Source organism: Cherax quadricarinatus, unplaced genomic scaffold (genome assembly GCF_038502225.1).
Source record: "Cherax quadricarinatus isolate ZL_2023a unplaced genomic scaffold, ASM3850222v1 Contig125, whole genome shotgun sequence".
NCBI classification, from domain to species: domain Eukaryota; kingdom Metazoa; phylum Arthropoda; class Malacostraca; order Decapoda; family Parastacidae; genus Cherax; species Cherax quadricarinatus.
In genome coordinates, this window is record NW_027195151.1 from 124,936 (window position 1) to 149,402 (window position 24,467).

At 43.4% G+C, this 24,467-nt stretch overlaps 1 protein-coding gene across 8 annotated transcripts in view; it reads left to right on the forward strand.

Moving 5' to 3' along the window:
* The window catches only part of LOC128688141 (uncharacterized), a 301,283-nt gene that overhangs the window by 102,838 nt on the left and 173,978 nt on the right, over positions 1 to 24,467 (forward strand). The gene's annotated exons all lie outside the window — the stretch shown is intronic.

The window sequence follows — 24,467 nt, forward strand, 5'->3', positions numbered from 1 at the left end:
AGGGTAATATTTAGTGAAGGGATTCAGGGAAACCGGTTATTTTCATATAGTTGGACTTGAGTCTTGGAAATGGGAAGTACAATGCCTGCACTTTAAAGGAGGGGTTCAGGATATTGACAGTTTGGAGGGATATGTTGTGTATCTTTATACGTATATGCTTCTAAACTGTTGTGTTCTGAGCACCTCTGCAAAAACAGTGATTATGTGTGAGTGAGGTGAAAGAGTTGAATGATGATGAAAGTATTTTCTTTTTGGGGATTTTCTTTCTTTTTTGGGTCACCCTGCCTCGGTGGGAGATGGCCGACTTGTTAAAAAAAAAAATGATAATTGTACTTATGGGTACCTGTGTCTAAATAAATTTACTTGGTCCTTGATTCTGTTCAAGAGACATGTGTCCTTCAAGGAATTCCATTTGCTTGGTATATATTGACTAGAAGGAAAGGCATCCCTTAAACAGAATCAATGACTAAGTAAGTTTATTTAGGCACAGGTACACATAGATAACCGATAAAATGTAGACAAAGTGCAATACTTGTAGATATAAGGCATAAACATGACAATTTAAATTTGAGGTACAGTTGTATCTTTCCACTTGTGCAGATGTAACCATTTTGCAACATGTGTATTACCTGTTCATCTAGCTGATGATCATGTTCGTCAGCAGCATCTCTCAGAGAGAAAGAGACAGGCAGACAGAGAGATACAGAGATAGAGACAGACAGAAAGAGCTAGCCAGTCAGCCAGCTAGCCAGCCAGCCAGCTAGCCAGCCAGCCAGCTAGCCAGCCAGCCAGCTAGCCAGCCAGCCAGCCAGACATGTATTACATGTTATAGAATTGTCTCTTTCTCTTCTACTAACTCAGAGCATTGGTGATAGGACATTCTGGCAGGATGCCACTGCCTGTGGCATCAAAATTGAAAGGATGTGGCACAAATGTTGCACATGGGTTATTATCGAGTTTTTTTAACATTTCCTGAACCACATGTGGCCACACACATCTCAGAGCCACTAAACTCGGGGTCAACATCATTTTCCTTGAAAAAGGAGTGTTAATACGACATGGCATTAGTGCATCCCTGGGGTTTACCATGCTGTTTGCTCTAGCAGGTGCTCACTTGAACTGGTGCTCCCAAAAAGTACTAGGTTGTAATAAAGTTGGTAGAATTACTGACAATATGTAAAGTAAAAGGACACAAGTGCAACTAATGTGACATTTATTGTGGCAACGTTTCGCTCTCCAGGAGCTTTATCAAGCCATTGGCTTGATAAACCTCCTGGAGAGCGAAACGTTGCCACAATAAATGTCACATTAGTTGCACTTGTGTCCTTTTACTTTACAAGTACTAGGTTGTCCCAGTTTTTTTAATACTGTGCACACTGAGTGTTAAGACCCACTTTATACTGCCTAAGCTTATCAGGCCTCTGGTGCCAAATTTTAATGCAGGAAAAATAGTGCATTGATCTATGTTTGGAGCACTAGCAGTAATGTATAGATCAATGGTTTGACAGTTAAATAGTTAACAGTGACATACCCAGAAAAAAATTCCTGTGTGTGTGTGGCAAGATTTAAAAAAAAAATATTATTGAATGAATGAAAGAGTGCATTTTTACAAATTGAATAAGGCTAGAATCATTGCAATCTGAAAAAGACTTGTGATTTTATGGTGTGTAGAAGTTGGTGAAAAAATTATCATTTGTTTGCAGTAATGGCATAAATGCACCAGGGTTATTTGTTTTGTACTATATTGTTGCTGAATTGTGATTTATTATGTTTTTATTTGTTTTTAATGTTTACCACAATGTATACTAGTTTGTTGTGATGTTAGGTATGTTTCAACATGTTTTAGCAGAGACAATGGAGCAAAATAGAATGGCTTGGAGAGCGCATAAATCTGTAGCGGAAGGAAGGCGGGGTAGGGGATGGACACAATGCAGTGTCTGCAATGGAAGACACTGTCATGCAGATTCGGGTGTCATCTGCAAAGGAAGACACGGTGCTGTGGCTGACATCCTTGTCTATGTCAGATATGAGGATGAGGAACAAGATGGGAGCGAGTACTGTGCCTTGTGGAACAGAGCTTTTCACCGTGGCTGCCTCGGACTTTACTCTGTTGACTACTACTCTCTGTGTTCTGTTAGTGAGGAAATTATAGATCCATCGACCGACCTTTCCTGTTATTCCTTTAGCACGCATTTTGTGCGCTATTACGCCATGGTCACACTTGTCGAAGGCTTTTGCAAAGTCTGTATGTATTACATCTGCATTCTTTTTGTCTTCTAGTGCATCTAGGACCTTGTCGTAGTGATCCAATAGTTGAGACAGACAGGAGCGACCTGTTCTAAACCCATGTTGCCCTGGGTTGTGTAACTGATGGGTTTCTAGATGGGTGGTGATCTTGCTTCTTAGGACCCTTTCAAAGATTTTTATGATATGGGATGTTAGTGCTATCGGTCTGTAGTTCTTTGCTGTTGCTTTACTGCCCCCTTTGTGGAATGGGGCTATGTCTGTTGTTTTTAGTAACTGTGGGACGACCCCCGTGTCCATGCTCCCTCTCCATAGGATGGTAAAAGCTCATGATATGGGCTTCTTGCAGTTCTTGATGAACACGGAATTCCATGAGTCTGGCCCTGGGGCAGAGTGCATGGGCATGTCATTTATAGCCTGTTCGAAGTCATTTTGCGTCAGGATAACATCAGATAGGCTTGTGTTAACCAAATTCTGTGGCTCTCTCATAAAAAACTCATTTTGATCTTCGACTCTCAGTCTGGTTAGTGGCTTGCTAAAAACTGAGTCATATTGGGACTTGAGTAGCTCACTCATTTCCTTGCTGTCATCTGTGTAGGACCCATCTTGTTTAAGTAAGGGCCCAATACTGGACGTTGTTCTCGACTTTGATTTGGCATAGGAGAAGAAATACTTTGGGTTTCTTTCGATTTCATTTCCTGACTCCTTTAAGATTCCTTTAGCTTAAGTTCGATGTTTGCTATTTCTCTGACCAGTGTCTCCCTACGCATTTCAGATATATTGACCTCTTTTAGCCGCTCTGTTATTCTTTTCCGTCGCCTGTAAAGGGAGCGCCTGTCTCTTTCTATTTTACATCTACTCCTCCTTTTTCTTAGAGGAATAAGCCTTGTGCATACATCGAGTGCCACCGAGTTAATCTGTTCTAGGCATAAGTTGGGGTCTGTGTTGCTTAGTATATCTTCCCAGCTTATATCAGTTAGGACTTGGTTTACTTGGTCCCACTTTATGTTTTTGTTATTGAAGTTGAATTTGGTGAATGCTCCCTCGTGACTAGTCTCATTATGTCGGTCTGGGGCTCCACGCATACATGTCTGAACCTCAATTATGTTGTGATCTGAGTATATTGTTTTTGATAGATTATAGAGGCACATAATAGATAACCTGGACACTACTATCGCATACCTTAATCACCAGAGGGTGTTCCAGGGTCAGTTTCCCCATGTCCTGGTCATGGACCAGGCCTGATCAGCCAGGCTGTTACTGCCAGCCACTTGTAAACCGACGTACGAACCACAGTCTGGCTGGTCAGGTACTGATTTAGATTGCCCAGCTTTAGGTACCTTGGAACTTGGAAAATCCTGGAGGGATTAGTACCAAACTTCCACATGAAAATCACTCCCTATGAAAGGAAAAGATTTGGCAGGAGATGCAACATTTCCCCAATGAAAAGCAGGGGCACCACAAGTACACTGAGAGGCAACACAGTAAGTGTCAGGGGCTCAAGACTGTTAAACTGCCTCCCAGTATACACAAGGGGGATTACCAATAGACCCCTGGCTGTCTTCAAGAAGGCACTGGACATGCACCCAAAATCAGTACCTGATCATCCAGGCTGTGGTTTGTATGTCGGTTTACATGCAGCCAGCAGTAACGGCCTGGTTGATCACCACGAGGCCTGGTCTCAGACCAGGCCACGGGGGCATTGACCCCCAAAAACCCTCTTCAGGTATACTGACTTTAGGTGCATGGCTTTAGGTACCTGGTCAGGTACTGACTTTAGGTGCCTGGCTTTAGGCACCTGGTCAGGTACTGACTTTAAGTGCCTGGCTTTAGGCACCTGGTCAGGTACTGACTTTAGGTGCCTGGCTTTAGGCACCTGGTCAGGTACTGACTTTAGGTGCCTGGCTTTAGGCACCTGGTTAGGTACTGACTTTAGGTGCCTACAAATGCACACTCTCTACTCTTCCCTACCTTATTCAGTTAAAGAAGGCGCTGAACAAGCACCTAAAGTCAGTTTGAAACTGGTGTACGAACCCAGCCAGGGTGTGATTCATACGTCAGTTTACGTGCTGTCAGCAATAACTGCCCAGTTGATCAGGCCCTGTGCCACCTTGAGGCCTAGTCGCAGACTGGGGTGTGGGGGTGAAGATCTCTAGAACCCTCTCTAGGTATACTCCAAGTATTATTTTTGCCTCCTCCCCCATTCTTGCTATTCATGTTTCTTGCTTAAACTTAATTGCTAGAAGGACGATAGTATTTTAAATGTGTGTTTAAGACTTAAGTGATATCCACAGTAAAATAAATTAAATGTATATGAATCAAATAGTATGTATTAAGCAGATAAAACCATAGCAAAGTATACAAGAATACTGCTTAGTTTATGCTGAATTCATATTCAAAATATTTTACTCAAAATTTCTTATTTGGTAATTCAAAATATTCTAATAAATATTATAATAATATTTATAATATTATAATAAGGAGGAAGTTAGTTACCTGAATTGATACAAAAATATGATGAGTTAGTTTATGAGTTAGTTTATGCATAACTACTAAAATGAGTTGAAGGAAGGTACCTGTGTAGCTGTCTTCAAGATGAAGGTACCTGTGTAGCTGTCTTCAAGATGAAGGTACCTGTGTAGCTGTCTTCAAGATGAAGGTACCTGTGTAGCTGTCTTCAAGATGAAGGTACCTGTGTAGCTGTCTTCAAGATGAAGGTACCTGTGTAGCTGTCTTCAAGATGAAGGTACCTGTGTAGCTGTCTTCAAGATGAAGGTACCTGTGTAGCTGTCTTCAAGATGAAGGTACCTGTGTAGCTGTCTTCAAGATGAAGGTACCTGTGTAGCTGTCTTCAAGATGAAGGTACCTGTGTAGCTGTCTTCAAGATGAAGGTACCTTTGTAGCTGTCTTCAAGATGAAGGAAGGTACCTGTGTAGCTGTCTTCAAGATGAAGGTACCTGTGTAGCTGTCTTCAAGATGAAGGTACCTGTGTAGCTGTCTTCAAGATGAAGGAAGGTACCTGTGTAGCTGTCTTCAAGATGAAGGAAGGTACCTGTGTAGCTGTCTTCAAGATGAAGGAAGGTACCTGTGTAGCTGTCTTCAAGATGAAGGAAGGTACCTGTGTAGCTGTCTTCAAGATGAAGGTACCTGTGTAGCTGTCTTCAAGATGAAGGTACCTGTGTAGCTGTCTTCAAGATGAAGGTACCTGTGTAGCTGTCTTCAAGATGAAGGTACCTGTGTAGCTGTCTTCAAGATGAAGGAAGGTACCTGTGTAGCTGTCTTCAAGATGAAGGAAGGTACCTGTGTAGCTGTCTTCAAGATGAAGGAAGGTACCTGTGTAGCTGTCTTCAAGATGAAGGAAGGTACCTGTGTAGCTGTCTTCAAGATGAAGGTACCTGTGTAGCTGTCTTCAAGATGAAGGTACCTGTGTAGCTGTCTTCAAGATGAAGGAAGGTACCTGTGTAGCTGTCTTCAAGATGAAGGAAGGTACCTGTGTAGCTGTCTTCAAGATGAAGGTACCTGTGTAGCTGTCTTCAAGATGAAGGTACCTGTGTAGCTGTCTTCAAGATGAAGGAAGGTACCTGTGTAGCTGTCTTCAAGACGAAGGAAGGTACCTGTGTAGCTGTCTTCAAGATGAAGGTACCTGTGTAGCTGTCTTCAAGATGAAGGAAGGTACCTGTGTAGCTGTCTTCAAGATGAAGGTACCTGTGTAGCTGTCTTCAAGATGAAGGAAGGTACCTGTGTAGCTGTCTTCAAGACGAAGGAAGGTACCTGTGTAGCTGTCTTCAAGATGAAGGTACCTGTGTAGCTATCTTCAAGATGAAGGTACCTGTGTAGCTGTCTTCAAGATGAAGGAAGGTACCTGTGTAGCTGTCTTCAAGATGAAGGAAGGTACCTGTGTAGCTGTCTTCAAGATGAAGGTACCTGTGTAGCTGTCTTCAAGATGAAGGTACCTGTGTAGCTGTCTTCAAGATGAAGGAAGGTACCTGTGTAGCTGTCTTCAAGATGAAGGAAGGTACCTGTGTAGCTGTCTTCAAGATGAAGGAAGGTACCTGTGTAGCTGTCTTCAAGATGAAGGAAGGTACCTGTGTAGCTGTCTTCAAGATGAAGGAAGGTACCTGTGTAGCTGTCTTCAAGATGAAGGAAGGTACCTGTGTAGCTGTCTTCAAGATGAAGGAAGGTACCTGTGTAGCTGTCTTCAAGATGAAGGAAGGTACCTGTGTAGCTGTCTTCAAGATGAAGGAAGGTACCTGTGTAGCTGTCTTCAAGATGAAGGAAGGTACCTGTGTAGCTGTCTTCAAGATGAAGGAAGGTACCTGTGTAGCTGTCTTCAAGATGAAGGAAGGTACCTGTGTAGCTGTCTTCAAGATGAAGGAAGGTACCTGTGTAGCTGTCTTCAAGATGAAGGAAGGTACCTGTGTAGCTGTCTTCAAGATGAAGGAAGGTACCTGTGTAGCTGTCTTCAAGATGAAGGAAGGTACCTGTGTAGCTGTCTTCAAGAGGGAGCTGGACAGACACCTAGAGTCATTAGTACCTGACCAGCTGGGCTGTGCTTTGTACAATGGTTTGGGTGTGGCCAATAGTAACAGCCTGGTTCATTAGGCCTTGATCATCTGAGGCCTGCTCTTGAACTGGGTCCTTGATCCCTGCAACACCCTCCAACATATACTCCAGAACAGGTACAATATTAGATGAAAGACAACATTGATCCCTGCAACACCCTCCAACATATACTCCAGAACAGGTACAATATTAGATGAAAGACAAGGTTTCAGAAATTGTTTGGCATAATAAATTGTCAGGATCACACTGTGGTATGGAGATGCTTTTTGACAGTAGCTCTGAACTGCTTGGCAGACAAGGAACCTCAGGAATCTTTGGGCAGAGTTTTCCAGATTTTAGGTCCTTTTATGTGCATTGAGTTTTTACACAGGATGTCGGACTCTGGGAATATAAGAGATTTTTGTCTAATATTATTCCTGAGTTGTGTTGCAGTTGTTGGTCTCAGAGCAGGATTAATATTAGACTTGATTATACACCAAACATTTAACTTTAATCACTGTTAGTTTGTGCTTGTGTCTGGTCTCCTACATAAGTAGTATGTAACATTTAGACCTTAGGCTATTTAGGTCAAGTAATGAGCCTAGGCAGTAGGGAGGGTTATACTGGCTGTAGTTTTGTACATACTGGCTTGTTACTGCCATACTAGTAAGTTTATTAAGGCACAGGGATGCGCAAGTACAATCATCAAAGTGTAAATTACCCACCAGGATAACCCCAAAAAAAGTCAATGACTTATTTTGTTTATACACTGTACTAATGTGTATGGCATGAAATTTTTATAAATATTGACATGGCTTATAATAGAAGGTTGAACTATTTTGCCCATACAAATGTACACCTTGACACCCTAAAAAAGAAACAACTCTATACAATGCAAGAACTATACATACCAGATAGAGAACATCCTCTACAAGTGGTAAATGCCACAGACCGGGCCGCGGGGGCGTTGACCCCCCCCCGAAACTCTCTCCAGATTATACCATCAATACTCCTCCTCACAGGACTCAAAGAATGACTCTCCCACAGAGGGTCCGACGTTTTATCCATAAAGATGATTACCATCGACCCATGATATTGAGCAACCTCCCTGCAGATGAAGATGATTGGGTAACACCAGAAGCCTTCTATGTTTACTGAGAAAATCATCGCCCCCAACTAGGGAGACATCTTATATAACAATCTAATGTAAAACTTATGCTATTTACTATGGCTGGACACCACCTGTAAGAAGCCCTTACCTGGAGAGAGTTCCGGGGGTCAACGCCCCCGCAGCCTGGTCTGTGACCAGGCCTCCTGGTGGATCAGAGCCTGATCAACCAGGCTGTTACTGCTGGCTGCACGCAAACCAACGTACGAGCCACAGCCCGGCTGGTCAGGAACTGACTTTAGGTGCTTGTCCAGTGCCAGCTTGAAGACTGCCAGGGGTCTGTTGGTAATCCCCCTTATGTGTGCTGGGAGGCAGTTGAACAATCTTGGGCCCCTGACACTTATTGTATGGTCTCTTAACGTGCTAGTGACACCCCTGCTTTTCATTGGGGGGATGGTGCATCGTCTGCCAAGTCTTTTGCTTTCGTAGTGAGTGATTTTCGTGTGCAAGTTCGGTACTAGTCCCTCTAGGATTTTCCAGGTGTATATAATCATGTATCTCTCCCTCCTGCGTTCCAGGGAATACAGGTTTAGGAACCTCAAACGCTCCCAGTAATTGAGGTGTTTTATCTCCGTTATGCGCACCGTGAAGGTTCTCTGTACATTTTCTAGGTCAGAAATTTCACCTGCCTTGAAAGGTGCTGTTAGTGTGCAGCAATATTCCAGCCTAGATAGAACAAGTGACCTGAAGAGTGTCATCATGGGCTTGGCATCCCTAGTTTTGAAGGTTCTCATTATCCATCCTGTCATTTTTCTAGCAGATGCGATTGATACAATGTTATGGTCCTTGAAGGACCCTCAGGTAGGTGGTATAACATTACCTAGTAAGTAAGTAAGTAAGTTTATTCAGGTATACACAAATACAGTTACATATAATTGTCATACATAGCATCATATGTGTAGAGAACCTAGGATAACCCAAAAAAGTCAGGCACAGTGACTTATTTCCATTGGGGTCCTTTTACCTTATTATTATAATATAAAGGTTATAATATTTTCTTATTATTCTACAATGAAGATAACATCTTATTATCATACTAAAAAGACTATCTACTACACGAGGGTCATTAATAAGACTATCTACAATACGAGGGTCATTTCTAGGAATAAGGTAAAATTTACACGTATGTTAGCTAAAAAACAGAAAATCATTCCCCTCCCTTTCTGTAGCTACATTCATCAGACACCTTTTGGCACTCTTCTTGAACTGGTTCATGCTATGACTGGCTTTGACATGTGCGGGTAGTCTGTTCCATTCCTTTATTGCTGTACAGTAAAAGGTGTTTGACACCTGGCCAATGACTGTGGGTACTACAAAGTTGTGCTCTCTCCCCCTAGTACTATGATTGCTTTGGTTCCCAACCTTGACAAAATTGACAGCAAGATATTCTGGACACTGTTCGTGGGCAATTTTATAAACATGATTTAGCTTCAGTTGTTTTACTCTGCCTTCAACATTCAGCATATCCAACTGCTGTAATTCATCCTGGCCTACATGTTCTCTTGGTCCCAGCCCCAGGATGAATCTTACGATTTTGTTCTGGGTGATTTGTAGTCTATCTTTCAGTTTTTTTGTCAAGGCAGAGTACCAAGAAGAGCAAGCGTAATCCATATGGCATTGTATAAGGGCTAGACATAGGGTCCTGCGAGCCTCAGTAGGTAGACACTGTGCTTGTCTATACAGGAACTTCAGTCTGGCATTCGCTTTCTTTACTACACTGTTCACTATCAATTCTCCTGACATGCATGGGTCAAAGGGGATTCCCAGATATTTTACTGATGAAACCAAAGTGATGGGCTCCCCATTACACTGAACATTAAAATTACTTACCCTTTTCAGTTTATGTTTCGTGCCAAAGAGAATGGCTTCAGTTTTCCCTAGGTGTAATGATAGTTTGTTGTCTACTAACCATTTGCTGCAGGACTCCAGTTCCAGTGTTAAAACATTAGCAATATCTTGTGGGTCTTTACCTGTCACTAACAGAGCACTGTCATCTGCATACAGTAGGAGTTTGCACTTGACACTGATAGGCATGTCATTGACATAACATAAGAATAATAAGGGACCCAGAATACTACCTTGGGGAACTCCACATGTTATCGGCAGGGGTTCTGATTCTGTTTTGTTGATTTTGACAATTTGCCTCCTATTGCTAAGGTAGGACTTAAACCAGTCTACAGAACCTATACCGATAGCTTGAAGTTTCTTACATAATATATTGTGGTTGACAGTATCGAAGGCCTTTTGCAGGTCTAAGGTTACCATACCTATGAGGTTCCCCTTTGACATTTCAGTTCTCAGGTAATTCATCAGATTAATCAGGGAGGTGTCGGTTGAGTAGGATCTTCTAAAGTCCGATTGATAGCTATGGAGAATGTTGTTATTAAGGTACTTAACTACTTGAGAGTACACCGCCCTCTCTAGAATTTTTGATATTATACTGAGTATACTAACAGGCCTATAGTTACTGACATCAGACCTACTATTTTTCTTGAAGATAGGAGTAACTCTGGTCTCCTTGAACCCCTCCGGTACGGTATTAGTGGTGATTGATAGATTTATTATGTGAGCAATAGGGATTGACAGTTCAGAAGCACCATCTTTTAGGAACTTAGACGGGATATTATCAGGGCCTGTGCTCTTAGTTGGGTTTAACCTGCTTAGTTCTTTTTGAATAAAGTCATGAGATACACTTACTAGTTGACAACTGTTTGGGGTTACCCCTTTATTGGTATAGTATGTTTGAAATTTATCAGAGTCTGTGTTAAAGGTATTTGATGCAGCTAGTAGTTTACTTACTAGTGTTGATGCAACAGATGTGTAGTATGAATTAAAGCAATTTGCCACCTTAGATGTTTCGTGGCATATCTCATTATCGATAGTGAGTACTATGTTAGACCTATCTACTGGCTTATGGCTATACCCCAACTGTTTTAGTTGTTGCCAGAGCTTTCTGGGGTTATGCTTATACTCTTCAATTTTTGAGCAGTAGTGCTTTGCCTTTGCTCCTTTTATAAGTCTCTGTACTCTGTTCCTCACCCTTTAGAATTCATTTAGTGCTGCAATATCCTGTCTGTTTGCTTTAAATCTTTTTAGCAGCTGGTCTCTGAATTTCATATTATCTAATATCTCAGTAGTCATCCAGGGTTCAGTTCTTCGTTTAATCCTAACCTCTTTAACTGGTGCAATATTATCAAGGATGGTAGTGAACATTGTTTTGAATTTTTCCCAGGCATCGTGTAGGCCTGGGTCCAAGAGAACATGTAGGCCTGGGTCCAAGAGAACATGTAGGCCTGGGTCCAAGAGAACATGTAGGTCTGAGTCCAAGAGAACATGTAGGCCTGGGTCCAAGAGAACATGTAAGCCTGGGTCCAAGAGAACATGTAGGTCTGAGTCCAAGAGAACATGTAGGCCAGGATGAATTACAGCAGTTGGATATGCTGAATGTTGAAGACAGAGTAAAACAACTGAAGTTAAATCATGTTTATAAATTTGCTCACAAACAGTGTCCAGAATATCTTGCTGACAATTTTGTCATGGTTGAGAACCAAAGCAATCATAGTACTAGGGTATTACTTCGTAATTTGTTCATGACTGTAACCATGTATAGGAGTGAGGATGATTTATTACCTCTGTAACTTGTCATGATTGTGACCAGATCTACCTGGAGTTCATTACCTCCGTAACTTGTCATGATTGTGACCAGATCTACCTGGAGTTCATTACCTCCGTAACTTGTCATGATTGTGACCAGATCTACCTGGAGTTCATTACCTTCGTAACTTGTCATGATTGTGACCAGATCTACCTGGAGTTCATTACCTTTGTAACTTGCCATGATTGTGACCAGATCTACCTGGAGTTCATTACCTTCGTAACTAGTTCATCTATCATAACTTTGGGGTCCAGTCCCTGGACCCATTATGTACCTGGAGAGTTTACTTGGAGAGAGTTCCGGGGGTCAACGCCCCCGCGGCCCGGTCTGTGACCAGGCCTCCTGGTGGATCAGAGCCTGATCAACCAGGCTGTTGCTGCTGGCTGCACGCAAACCAACGTACGAGCCACAGCCCGGCTGATCAGGAACAGACTTTAGGTGCTTGTCCAGTGCCAGCTTGAAGACTGCCAGGGGTCTGTTGGTAATCCCCCTTATGTGTGCTGGGAGGCAGTTGAACAGTCTCGGGCCCCTGACACTTACTGTATGGTCTCTTAACGTGCTAGTGACACCCCTGCTTTTCATTGGGGGGATGGTGCATCGTCTGCCAAGTCTTTTGCTTTCGTAGTGAGTGATTTTCGTGTGCAAGTTCGGTACTAGTCCCTCTAGGATTTTCCAGGTGTATATAATCATGTATCTCTCCCTCCTGCGTTCCAGGGAATACAGGTTTAGGAACCTCAAGCGCTCCCAGTAATTGAGGTGTTTTATCTCCGTTATGCGTGCCGTGAAAGTTCTCTGTACATTTTCTAGGTCGGCAATTTCACCTGCCTTGAAAGGTGCTGTTAGTGTGCAGCAATATTCCAGCCTAGATAGAACAAGTGACCTGAAGAGTGTCATCATGGGCTTGGCCTCCCTAGTTTTGAAGGTTCTCATTATCCATCCAGTCATTTTTCTAGCAGATGCGATTGATACAATGTTATGGTCCTTGAAGGTGAGATCCTCCGACATGATCACTCCCAAGTCTTTGACGTTGGTGTTTCGCTCTATTTTGTGGCCAGAATTTGTTTTGTACTCTGATGAAGATTTAATTTCCTCATCTTTACCATATCTGAGTAATTGAAATTTCTCATCGTTGAACTTCATATTGTTTTCTGCAGCCCACTGAAAGATTTGGTTGATGTCCGCCTGGAGCTTTGCAGTGTCTGCAATGGAAGACACTGTCATGCAGATTCGGGTGTCATCTGCAAAGGAAGACACGGTGCTGTGGCTGACATCCTTGTCTATGTCGGATATGAGGATGAGGAACAAGATGGGAGCGAGTACTGTGCCTTGTGGAACAGAGCTTTTCACTGTAGCTGCCTCGGACTTTACTCTGTTGACGACTACTCTCTGTGTTCTGTTAGTGAGGAAATTATAGATCCATCGACCGACTTTTCCTGTTATTCCTTTAGCACGCATTTTGTGCGCTATTATACCATGGTCACACTTGTCGAAGGCTTTTGCAAAGTCTGTATATATTACATCTGCATTCTTTTTGTCTTCTAGTGCATTTAGGACCTTGTCGTAGTGATCCAATAGTTGAGACAGACAGGAGCGACCTGTTCTAAACCCATGTTGCCCTGGGTTGTGTAACTGATGGGTTTCTAGATGGGTGGTGATCGTGCTTCTTAGGACCCTTTCAAAGATTTTTATGATATGGGATGTTAGTGCTATTGGTCTGTAGTTCTTTGCTGTTGCTTTACTGCCCCCTTTGTGGAGTGGGGCTATGTCTGTTGTTTTTAGTAACTGAGGGACGACCCCCGTGTCCATGCTCCCTCTCCATAGGATGGAAAAGGCTCATGATAGGGGCTTCTTGCAGTTCTTGATGAACACACAGTTCCATGAGTCTGGCCCTGGGGCAGAGTGCATGGGCATGTCATTTATCGCCTGTTCGAAGTCATTTGGCGTCAGGATAACATCGGATAGGCTTGTGTTAATCAAATTTTGTGGCTCTCTCATAAAAAATTCATTTTGATCTTCGACTCTCAGTCTGGTTAGCGGCTTGCTAAAAACTGAGTTATATTGCGACTTGAGTAGCTCACTCATTTCCTTGCTGTCATCTGTGTAGGACTCATCTTGTTTAAGTTGGGGCCCAATACTGGACGTTGTTCTCGATTTTGATTTGGCATAGGAGAAGAAATGCTTTGGGTTTCTTTCGATTTCATTTATGGCTTTTAGTTCTTCCCGCGATTCCTGACTCCTAAAGGATTCTTTTAGCTTAAGTTCGATGCTTGCTATTTCACTGACCCGTGTCTTCCTACGCATTTCAGATATATTGACCTCTTTTAGCCGCTCTGTTATTCTTTTCCGTCGCCTGTAAAGGGAGTGCCTGTCTCTTTCTATTTTACATCTACTCCTCCTTTTTCTTAGAGGAATAAGCCTTGTGCATACATCGAGTGCCACCGAGTTAATCTGTTCTAGGCATAAGTTGGGGTCTGTGTTGCTTAGTATATCTTCCCAGCTTATATCGGTTAGGACTTGGTTTACTTGGTCCCACTTTATGTTTTTGTTATTGAAGTTGAATTTGGTGAATGCTCCCTCGTGACTAGTCTCATTATGTCGGTCTGGGGCTCCACGCATACATGTCTGAACCTCAATTATGTTGTGATCTGAGTATATTGTTTTTGATATGGTGACATTTCTTATCAGATCATCATTGTTAGTGAAGATGAGGTCTAGTGTATTCTCCAGTCTAGTAGGCTCTATTATTTGCTGGTTTAAATTGAATTTTGTGCAGAGATTTAAAAGCTTTGTAATCTTTTGACTACCGCCCACAGGATGGGTATGTCGTGACTACCGCCCACAGGATGGGTGTGTGGTGACTACCGCCCACAGGATGGGTATGGCGTGCATAATAAAGATATTAAACTAACTAACTAACTAACTAGGGAGAGAGAACACAACTTTGAAGTAGCCACAGTCAGTGGCCAGTCTTCAAACACCTTTTTCTGTACCTGGAGTATACCTGGAGAGAGTTCCGGTCCCCACGGCCCGGTCTGTGACCAGGCCTCATGGTGGACCAGGGCCTGATCAACCAGGCTGTTACTCCTAGCCACACGCAGTCCAACATACGACCCACAGCCCAGCTGGTCAGGTACTGACTTTAGGTGCCTGTCTAGTGCCTGCTTGAAGATAACCAGGGGTTTGGAAGACAGCCAGGGGTCTTGAAGACATCCAGGGGTCTTGAAGACAGCCAGGGGTCTTGAAGACAGCCATGTGTCTATTGGTAATCCCCCTGATGTATGCTGGGAGGCAGTTGAACAGTCTATGACCCATGAAACTTACTGTGTTGTCTCTTATCGTGCTAGCGCGTCCCTGTAATAAAGAAATGGAACAGACTGCCTGCACATGTCAAAGCCAGTCATAGCCTGAGCCAGTTCAAGAAGACACCTAAGAGGTACCTAATGAATGTAGCAACAGAAAAATACCTAATGAATGTAGCAACAGAAAGGTACCTAATGAATGTAGCAACAGAAAGGTACCTAATGAATGTAGCAACAGAAAGGTACCTAATGAATGTAGCAACAGAAAGGTACCTAATGAATGTAGCAACAGAAAGGTACCTAATGAATGTAGCAACAGAAAGGTACCTAATGAATGTAGCAACAGAAAGGTACTTAATGAATGTAGCAACAGAAAGGTACCTAATGAATGTAGCAACAGAAAGGTACCTAATGAATGTAGCAACAGAAAGGTACCTAATGAATGTAGCAACAGAAAGGTACCTAATGAATGTAGCAACAGAAAGGTACCTAATAAATGTAGCAACAGAAAGGTACCTAATGAATGTAGCAACAGAAAGGTACCTAATGAATGTAGCAACAGAAAGGTACCTAATGAATGTAGCAACAGAAAGGTACCTAATGAATGTAGCAACAGAAAGGTACCTAATGAATGTAGCAACAGAAAGGTACCTAATGAATGTAGCAACAGAAAGGTACCTAATGAATGTAGCAACAGAAAGGTACCTAATGAATGTAGCAACAGAAAGGTACCTAATGAATGTAGCAACAGAAAGGTACCTAATGAATGTAGCAACAGAAAGGTACCTAATGAATGTAGCAACAGAAAGGTACCTAATGAATGTAGCAACAGAAAGGTACCTAATGAATGTAGCAACAGAAAGGTACCTAATGAATGTAGCAACAGAAAGGGAGGAGAATAATTGTTTATGTTTCAACTAACACATGTAATTTTACCTTATTCTTAGACTGTATATCTGTGTATATCTGTGTATATCTGTGTATATCTGTGTATATCTGTGTATACCTGTGTATATCTGTGTATATCTGTGTATATCTGTGTATATCTGTGTATACCTGTCCTCTTCAAGGGGGGCTCCTTGGCGTGGTGAAGAGGCTCTTGGTCTGAGGAATTAGCCCTGTCGGTCTTCTTCCTCAGACCGAACCTAATTACCCCCCATTCTCCCCTCCCCTATCCCATCCTCCCCATCCTCCCCTTTTTCCATTCCTCCTCCTCCTCCTCCTCACCCCTCCCTTTTGCCCTTCCTCTTTTTAGCCTTCGTGATTTCTCCCACAGGCGCGCTAGTTCCTAGGTAGGGGAAAGGACACCGGGGTCCATCCCATTCCGTTGAGGTTTCTTGGCGGTGGCGTAGTTTGCCGTGGAATCTGGATTGCCTAGGGATGTCCCGATCCCTCTCCGGTATCCCGGAGTGGCTTTGGGTGTCTTTTGGGCGACGGGTGTATCTCTGGAAGCCACCTTTCGGATTCCGGGGGTGGTGGCTAAAGGAGGTATGCTTTGTGGCGGATATCCGGCCGCCCTCTCTTTTGTCCACCGAGGTAGCTCGGCAGATGTGAGGTTGCTATCCCAGATTGCTGGTTTACTGGCATGAAGGGTAGGGTATGGCACGGGTTCCATGCTGCATCTGCGCTACTAGCGGTGTCGAGTCCTCTTGGGCGCGGAGGGGGATTTCCGGCCCTTTCATTCCTCCTGGGAACTATTCCTCCCCGCTCCCCCCTTTTTTTATTCTTTTTTTTATTTTTATTTTCTTTTCTTCTTTCTTTTTTTTTCTTAAAAACAAAAAGCAAAGGAGTAACCTAACCATGGCAGCCCTAGTCCATGAAACCACTACCCCCGGGCCCCTTCTTGATACCGCACCCCATTCTGACCCTGCCTTGTGTTTAGACCACTCTTCGGACACTCCTGATGCCCCTGTACCTCTTGCTGGTGCTGTTTCCTCACCCGCTTCAGGTACCGGGGCTTCGACTGACTCCTTCGATTTGTCTGAACTCCGCTCTCCTTTGACTATGCTTCCGGCTTCTCCCTCTACGGTACGGCAATTTTCGAATCGCCCACCCATTTCCTGCCGGACCAACTCCGGTCCTACTCCTAAACGCCAACGTCAATCTCCTGATGATGCTCCGTCGTTACCTTCCCATTCTACTCGGAAACGACCGACACGTCAAGCACTCCCTCTCCACGCTCAGTTTCGGACCACACAATGGACTAAATTCTTTACTTTAAGACCAACTTCTTCTTCTGCCTACCTTTCTGACCATAGTATTGCCAAAGCGCTCCTGCGTCATGTTGGCAGAGATATTTCATTTCACGCTCTCAAGAGCGGTACACGCATCGTCACTGTCCAGAATGCTACCCAAGCTCATGATCTTTCTCTCCTTTCGAATATCGATACTACTCCTATCACTATTGAAAAACATCTTTCTCTCAATTCTTGTAGTGGTACTGTCATTCTGCCCCATACCATAGTCCAACAGAATTTCCAGTCATGTGGCAATGACATTTTTGAACAGCTGGAACTCCAGGATCTCCCAATCCTCAAAGTAGACACTTATGTCCTTCCTGCCCGGGGGCGGAGACGTTACCCTTGCAATGTGGCTCGTTTAACTTTTGACAGCCGAGAACTCCCGTCCTCTGTATATGTCGCGGGACATCGGTTACAAGTTCGAAAGGTGATACCTACACCGCAACAATGTAGAAATTGCTGGCGTTTTGGTCACCCAGCGAAATATTGCAGATCTATGGCCGAATGCCCAGTCTGTGGTGCCGACAACCATTCTAATACATCTTGCAGTCAACCTCCATCTTGCCTTAATTGTAATGAAGCTCACCCTTCGTACTCCCGCCGTTGCCAGGTCTACTTAAATGAACGTGAAATCCGTTGCCTCAAAGAGGCAGAAGGTCTCCCTTATGCTATGGCAGTTACTCATCTCCGCCTCCAAGGGAGACTACCCCGTGTTTCTTATTCTCGTGTTTCCAAACGTCCCCCCACTTCTGGGGTCCCATCTTCTGCAGCCTCCTCTGTTGTTACCCCTCCCATAGCCACTACGGCATCTAATCCTTTTGCTGTCCTTGGCTCTGACGTCCCGACTACAACTCAGTCTGTTCTCACATCTTCGCGTCCTTCCTCACAAGCCCCAGTATCGACAAGACCTCGTACGACACCTAATACCAATCGCCCCTCTACTCAGAAGTCCAAAAAATCCACATTGCTCAAATCTTCTTTGCCCCTTTCTTCCCTTCTTCCACCTCCACACGTTACCTTTCCAGTCTCTGTACCTAGTTCTTCCCCTCTCTCTGGCTCTATTACAAGTGTGGAGATTCACCCTCCTCCTCGTACTATGCCTTCCACCCCCGTCCCCTCCCAAGTTTCTCCCTCTTCTGTCACCTCCCAGGTTTCTACCTCTTCTGTCCCCCCCCACACTTCATCTCCAGTCCCTTACACTTTTCCCTCCCCCTCTACTTTGGTACAGTCCATTACTGTCCCAATCTTTACTCACCCTCCTCCTCCTATCTCCAATATGGTTTCCCATACATCTTTGAATTCAGAAACACTTGAAGCCATTTCAGAATATATTGCAGAGACTAAACCTTCAATGGACACTGATTCACTTCCTGTTCCTTCTCTTCCCTCTCCTCCATCTTCACAACCCCATTCTTCGCAACGCTCCGTTCCTTCGCTACTTGAACATCTTCCAATGCCACCACACGTTGACTTTTCTAACCCCTCTAGTCCGTAGGTGCCTTTACCTACAGATTCCTGATATTTTCTTCATCGCCAATCATGGCCTATTTACAGTGGAATATCCGCGGCCTCAGGGGTAATCGGGGTGAGCTTCAGATGTTGCTTTCCAGGTTTTCCCCTGTTGGTGCTTGCTTACAAGAACCAAAATTACACTCGGCTGTTTTCCAACCTATCTCAGGCTATAATTTATTGTATTCTTCGGATCCTTTCTCAGATGGGACCTTTAATGAAAGTGCCCTTCTTCTACGCAATGATATTCCGTACTGTCAACTATTTGTCCATACCTCGCTGCATTACACTGCAGCCCGTATCCACTTGAATAAGTGGTTTACAATATGTTCTTTATATCTCTCTCCTTCTCGAGCATTTTCTATCCCAGACTTTGCCTTTCTTGTTTCATCCTTACCACCACCACTTCTGTTACTTGGTGATTTTAATGCCCACCATTTCCTCTGGGGGGGGTCTCATTGTGACTCACGTGGCATTCAGTTGGAGGCTTTTCTTGCCTCTCACCCCCTCCATGTTTTAAATACGGGTACTCCCACCCATTTTGATCCTCGTACTCATACTCTCTCTTGCATCGATCTATCAGTCTGCTCTTCCTCCACTGCACTAGACTTCACCTGGTCTGTTCTACCAGACTTACATGACAGCGATCATTTTCCGATCATTCTTACTTCTCCTTCCTATTCACCACCTTCCCGTAGCCCTCGCTGGCAATTTGATCGGGCAAATTGGGATCTTTACTCACACCTCACTGCTTTTAGTGAGGTTCCTTCTTCATCCTCCATTGATGAGCTCCTACACATCTTCTCGACATCAGTTTATACCGCAGCTTCTCATTCTATACCCCAAACCTCAGGCAGGCATTCTCAGAAGTGCGTGCCTTGGTGGTCTCCTGCTTGTGCTCGTGCAGTACGTTTGAAACGTGCTGCATGGGGCAGGTACCGGTACAATAGAACCGCTGAGAGACTTGTTGATTTTAAGCAGAAGCGTGCGATCGCTCGCCGTGTCATCCGTGAAGCTAAACGCACTTGTTGGCGAGACTATGTTTCCACCATCACCTCTGCTTCTTCTATGAGTGCAGTCTGGAAAAAAGTAAGGAAATTGAGTGGTAAATACTCTCCTGACCCGGCTCCTGTTCTACGGGTCACTGGTGTTGATATAGCAAACCCTCTCGACGTTGCCATTGAACTTGGCACACATCTGGTCCGTATTTCCCGAGGGCTCCATCTATGCCCCTCGTTTCTTTCCTCAAAGTCTGCCAGAGAGTTAGTACCCTTGGACTTTTCTTCTCTCGGAGAAGAACAGTATAATGTGCCTTTTACACTTCAAGAACTGGAGGCAACGCTCTCAGCTTGCCGTTCATCGGCAGCTGGGCCTGATGACATTCATATTCGTATGTTACAACATTTACATCGGTCAGCCCTTGTAGTCCTCTTACACCTCTTCAATCTTATTTGGGCACAAGGAGTTCTTCCCCAGCTGTGGAAATCTGCCATTGTTCTCCCTTTCCGCAAACCGGGTACTACAGGACATGATGCCTCCCACTATCGCCCCATCGCTCTTACAAGTGCAGTTTGCAAAGTGATGGAACGCCTCGTAAATCGACGTTTAATGTGGTATTTAGAGACTCACAACAGTCTCTCCGCTAGTCAATATGGCTTTCGTAAGGGTCGTTCTACCATAGACCCCTTACTACGCTTGGATACGTATGTTCGTAATGCCTTTGCGAATAATCACTCAGTTATTGCCATATTTTTTGACCTTGAGAAGGCATATGACACAACTTGGAGGTATAATATTTTGGCCCAGGCCCATTCCTTAGGCCTCCGAGGCAATCTACCATCCTTCCTTAAGAACTTTTTAACTGACAGACATTTCCGTGTTCGAGTCAATAATGTTCTTTCCCCGGACTTCGTCCAAGCTGAAGGTGTCCCTCAGGGATGTGTTCTAAGCACAACACTTTTTCTCCTTGCTATAAATGATTTGGCCTCTGTTCTTCCACCCAATATTTGGTCATCACTCTATGTTGATGACTTCGCTATTGCTTGTGCAGGCGCTGACTGTCACCTTATTGCAGTTTCTCTCCAGCATGCGGTCGACCGTGTTTCCACTTGGGCCACCACACATGGGTTTAAATTTTCAAGTACCAAAACTCACCAAATTACTTTCACTAGACGCTCTGTTATCTCCGATCATCCTTTGTATCTCTATGGCTCCCGTATCCCCGAACGTGATACAGTCAGGTTTCTAGGCCTTCTCTTTGACCGTCGGTTAACCTGGAAACCTCACATTACCTCTCTGAAGGCAACTTGTCACAGCCGGCTAAACCTTCTTAAAACCCTTGCTCATCTTTCCTGGGGAGCTGATCGTCGAACTCTGCTTCGCCTACATTCAGCCCTCGTTTTATCGAAACTCGATTATGGTGACCAGATTTATTCCGCGGCCTCTCCTGCTACTCTCTCTAGCCTTAACTCTATCCATCACCAAGGCTTACGTTTGTGCCTTGGAGCTTTTCGCTCTTCCCCTGTTGAGAGCCTCTATACAGAAGCAAATGTTCCATCCTTGTCTGATCGCCGTGATGCCCATTGCCTTCGTTACTATGTACGCTCTCATGATCTACACAATCCTTCCATTTATAGAATGGTCACCGATATTAGTAGACATTCTTTATTCGTTCGCCGCCCCTGTTTGCTCCGTCCCTTTTCTCTTCGCCTACATTCACTCTTGTCTTCCCTTCAGTTACCACCTTTATATGTTCATGTAGCATCTCACTTTTCCCTGGCCCCCTGGGAAGTTCCAGCTGTTCGGGTCTGTTCTTTCTCACTCCCTTGCTCGAAAGCTCAACTGCCTACGGTGGCTTCCCGCTCTCTTTTTCTTGATCACTTCCACTCCCATTCTCATGCCACCGCTGTGTACACAGATGGCTCTAAGTCTTCAGACGGCGTCGGATTCGCAGCAGTGTTTCCGGACAGCGTCGTACGAGGGCATTTACTATCTTCAGCTAGCATTTTTACTGCTGAACTGTATGCCATTCTTGCAGCACTTATTCGTATTGCATCTATGCCTGTGTCATCATTTGTAGTAGTCTCAGACTCCCTTAGTGCTCTACAGGCTATACGAAAATTTGATACATCTCATCCCCTAGTTCTCCGTATCCAACTTTGGCTACGCCGTATCTCTACCAAACATAAAGATATTGTTTTTTGTTGGGTCCCTGGTCATGTCGACGTACAGGGCAATGAACAGGCAGACACTGCTGCGCGGTCAGCAGTATATGACCTACCAATTTCCTATCGAGGTGTTCCATTTCTGGACTATTTTGCTGCAATAGCTACCCACCTTCGCACCCGTTGGCAACAACGTTGGTCAACTCTGCTCGGTAACAAACTTCATTCTATTAAACCGAGCATAGGTTACTGGCCGTCTTCTTGTCATCAGTGCCGAAGTTGGGAGACCACTCTCTCTCGCCTTCGCATTGGCCACACTCGTCTTACTCATGGGTATCTCATGGAGAGGCACCCTGTTCCTCTCTGTGAGCAGTGTCAAGTTCCAGTATCGATTAGCCACATTCTGTTAGACTGCCCTCTCTATCAACGAGCACGCAGAATTTACCTCCAACGTCGTCTTCGTTCTACTACTCTCTCTTTACCTTCCCTTCTTGCTGATGGACCCTCCTTTAATCCTGACTCTCTCATTGACTTCTTGACAACGACCGATTTACTCCACAAACTCTGATGATACTTTTCGCACTCCCCTCAGCCCTTTCTGGTTCAGTCTCTTGCTGCCCTTTACCCTTTCACCATCCACTGCCCCGCTGTTATCCGTAACCTGTTGCTCATCCATCTCCCTTTTGCCACCTGATGCCCTCACTTCCTTCCTGCCCTGCAGCGCTGTATAGTCCTTGTGGCTTAGCGCTTCTTTTTGATTATAATAATAATAATAATGTGTATACCTGTGTATATCTGTGTATACCTGTGTATATCTGTGTATACCTGTGTATATCTGTGTATACCTGTGTATACCTGTGTATACCTGTGTATATCTGTGTATACCTGTGTATACCTGTATACATGTGTATACCTGTGTATATCTGTGTATATCTGTGTATATCTGTGTATATCTGTGTATACCTGTGTATACCTGTGTATATCTGTGTATACCTGCGTATACCTGTGTATATCTGTGTAAATCTGTGTATATCTGTGTATATCTGTGTATACCTGTGTATACCTGTGTATATCTGTGTATACCTGCATATACCTGTGTATATCTGTGTATATCTGTGTATATCTATGTATATCTGTATATCTGTGTATATCTGTGTATATCTGTGTATACCTGTGTATATCTGTGTATATCTGTGTATATCTGTGTATACCTGTGTATATCTGTGTATATCTGTGTATTTCTGTGTATATCTGTGTATATCTGTGTATATCTGTGTATACCTGTGTATACCTGTGTATATCTGTGTATATCTGTGTATACCTGTGTATATCTGTGTATATCTGTGTATATCTGTGTATATCTGTGTATATCTGTGTATATCTGTGTATATCTGTGTATATCTGTGTATACCTGTGTATACCTGTGTATATCTGTGTATACCTGCGTATACCTGTGTATATCTGTGTAAATCTGTGTATATCTGTGTATATCTGTGTATACCTGTGTATACCTGTGTATATCTGTGTATACCTGCATATACCTGTGTATATCTGTGTATATCTGTGTATATCTATGTATATCTGTATATCTGTGTATATCTGTGTATACCTGTGTATATCTGTGTATATCTGTGTATATCTGTGTATACCTGTGTATATCTGTGTATATCTGTGTATTTCTGTGTATATCTGTGTATATCTGTGTATACCTGTGTATACCTGTGTATATCTGTGTATATCTGTGTATACCTGTGTATATCTGTGTATATCTGTGTATATCTGTGTATATCTGTGTATATCTGTGTATACCTGTGTATATCTGTGTATATCTGTGTATATCTGTGTATACCTGTGTATACCTGTGTATATGTGTATACCTGTGTATACCTGTGTATACCTGTGTATATCTGTGTATACCTGTGTATACCTTTGTATATCTGTGTATATCTGTGTATACCTGTGTATACCTGTGTATACCTGTATACCTGTGTATACCTGTGTATATCTGTGTATACCTGCGTATATCTATGTATATCTTTGTATATCTGTGTATACCTGTGTATATCTGTGTATATCTGTGTATATCTGTGTATATCTGTGTATACCTGTGTATATCTGTGTATATCTGTGTATTTCTGTGTATATCTGTGTATATCTGTGTATATCTGTGTATATCTGTGTATATCTGTGTATATCTGTGTATACCTGTGTATATCTGTGTATATCTGTGTATTTCTGTGTATATCTGTGTATATCTGTGTATATCTGTGTATATCTGTGTATACCTGTGTATATCTGTGTATATCTGTGTATACCTGTGTATATCTGTGTATATCTGTGTATTTCTGTGTATATCTGTGTATACCTGTGTATATCTGTATATCTGTGTATATCTGTGTATACCTGTGTATACCTGTGTATATCTGTGTATATCTGTGTATACCTGTGTATATCTGTGTATATCTGTGTATTTCTGTGTATATCTGTGTATTTCTGTGAATATCTGTGTATATCTGTGTATACCTGTGTATATCTGTGTATTTCTGTGTATATCTGTGTATATCTGTGTATATCTGTGTATATTTGTGTATTTCTGTGTATATCTGTGTGTACCTGTGTATATCTGTGTATATCTGTGTATATCTG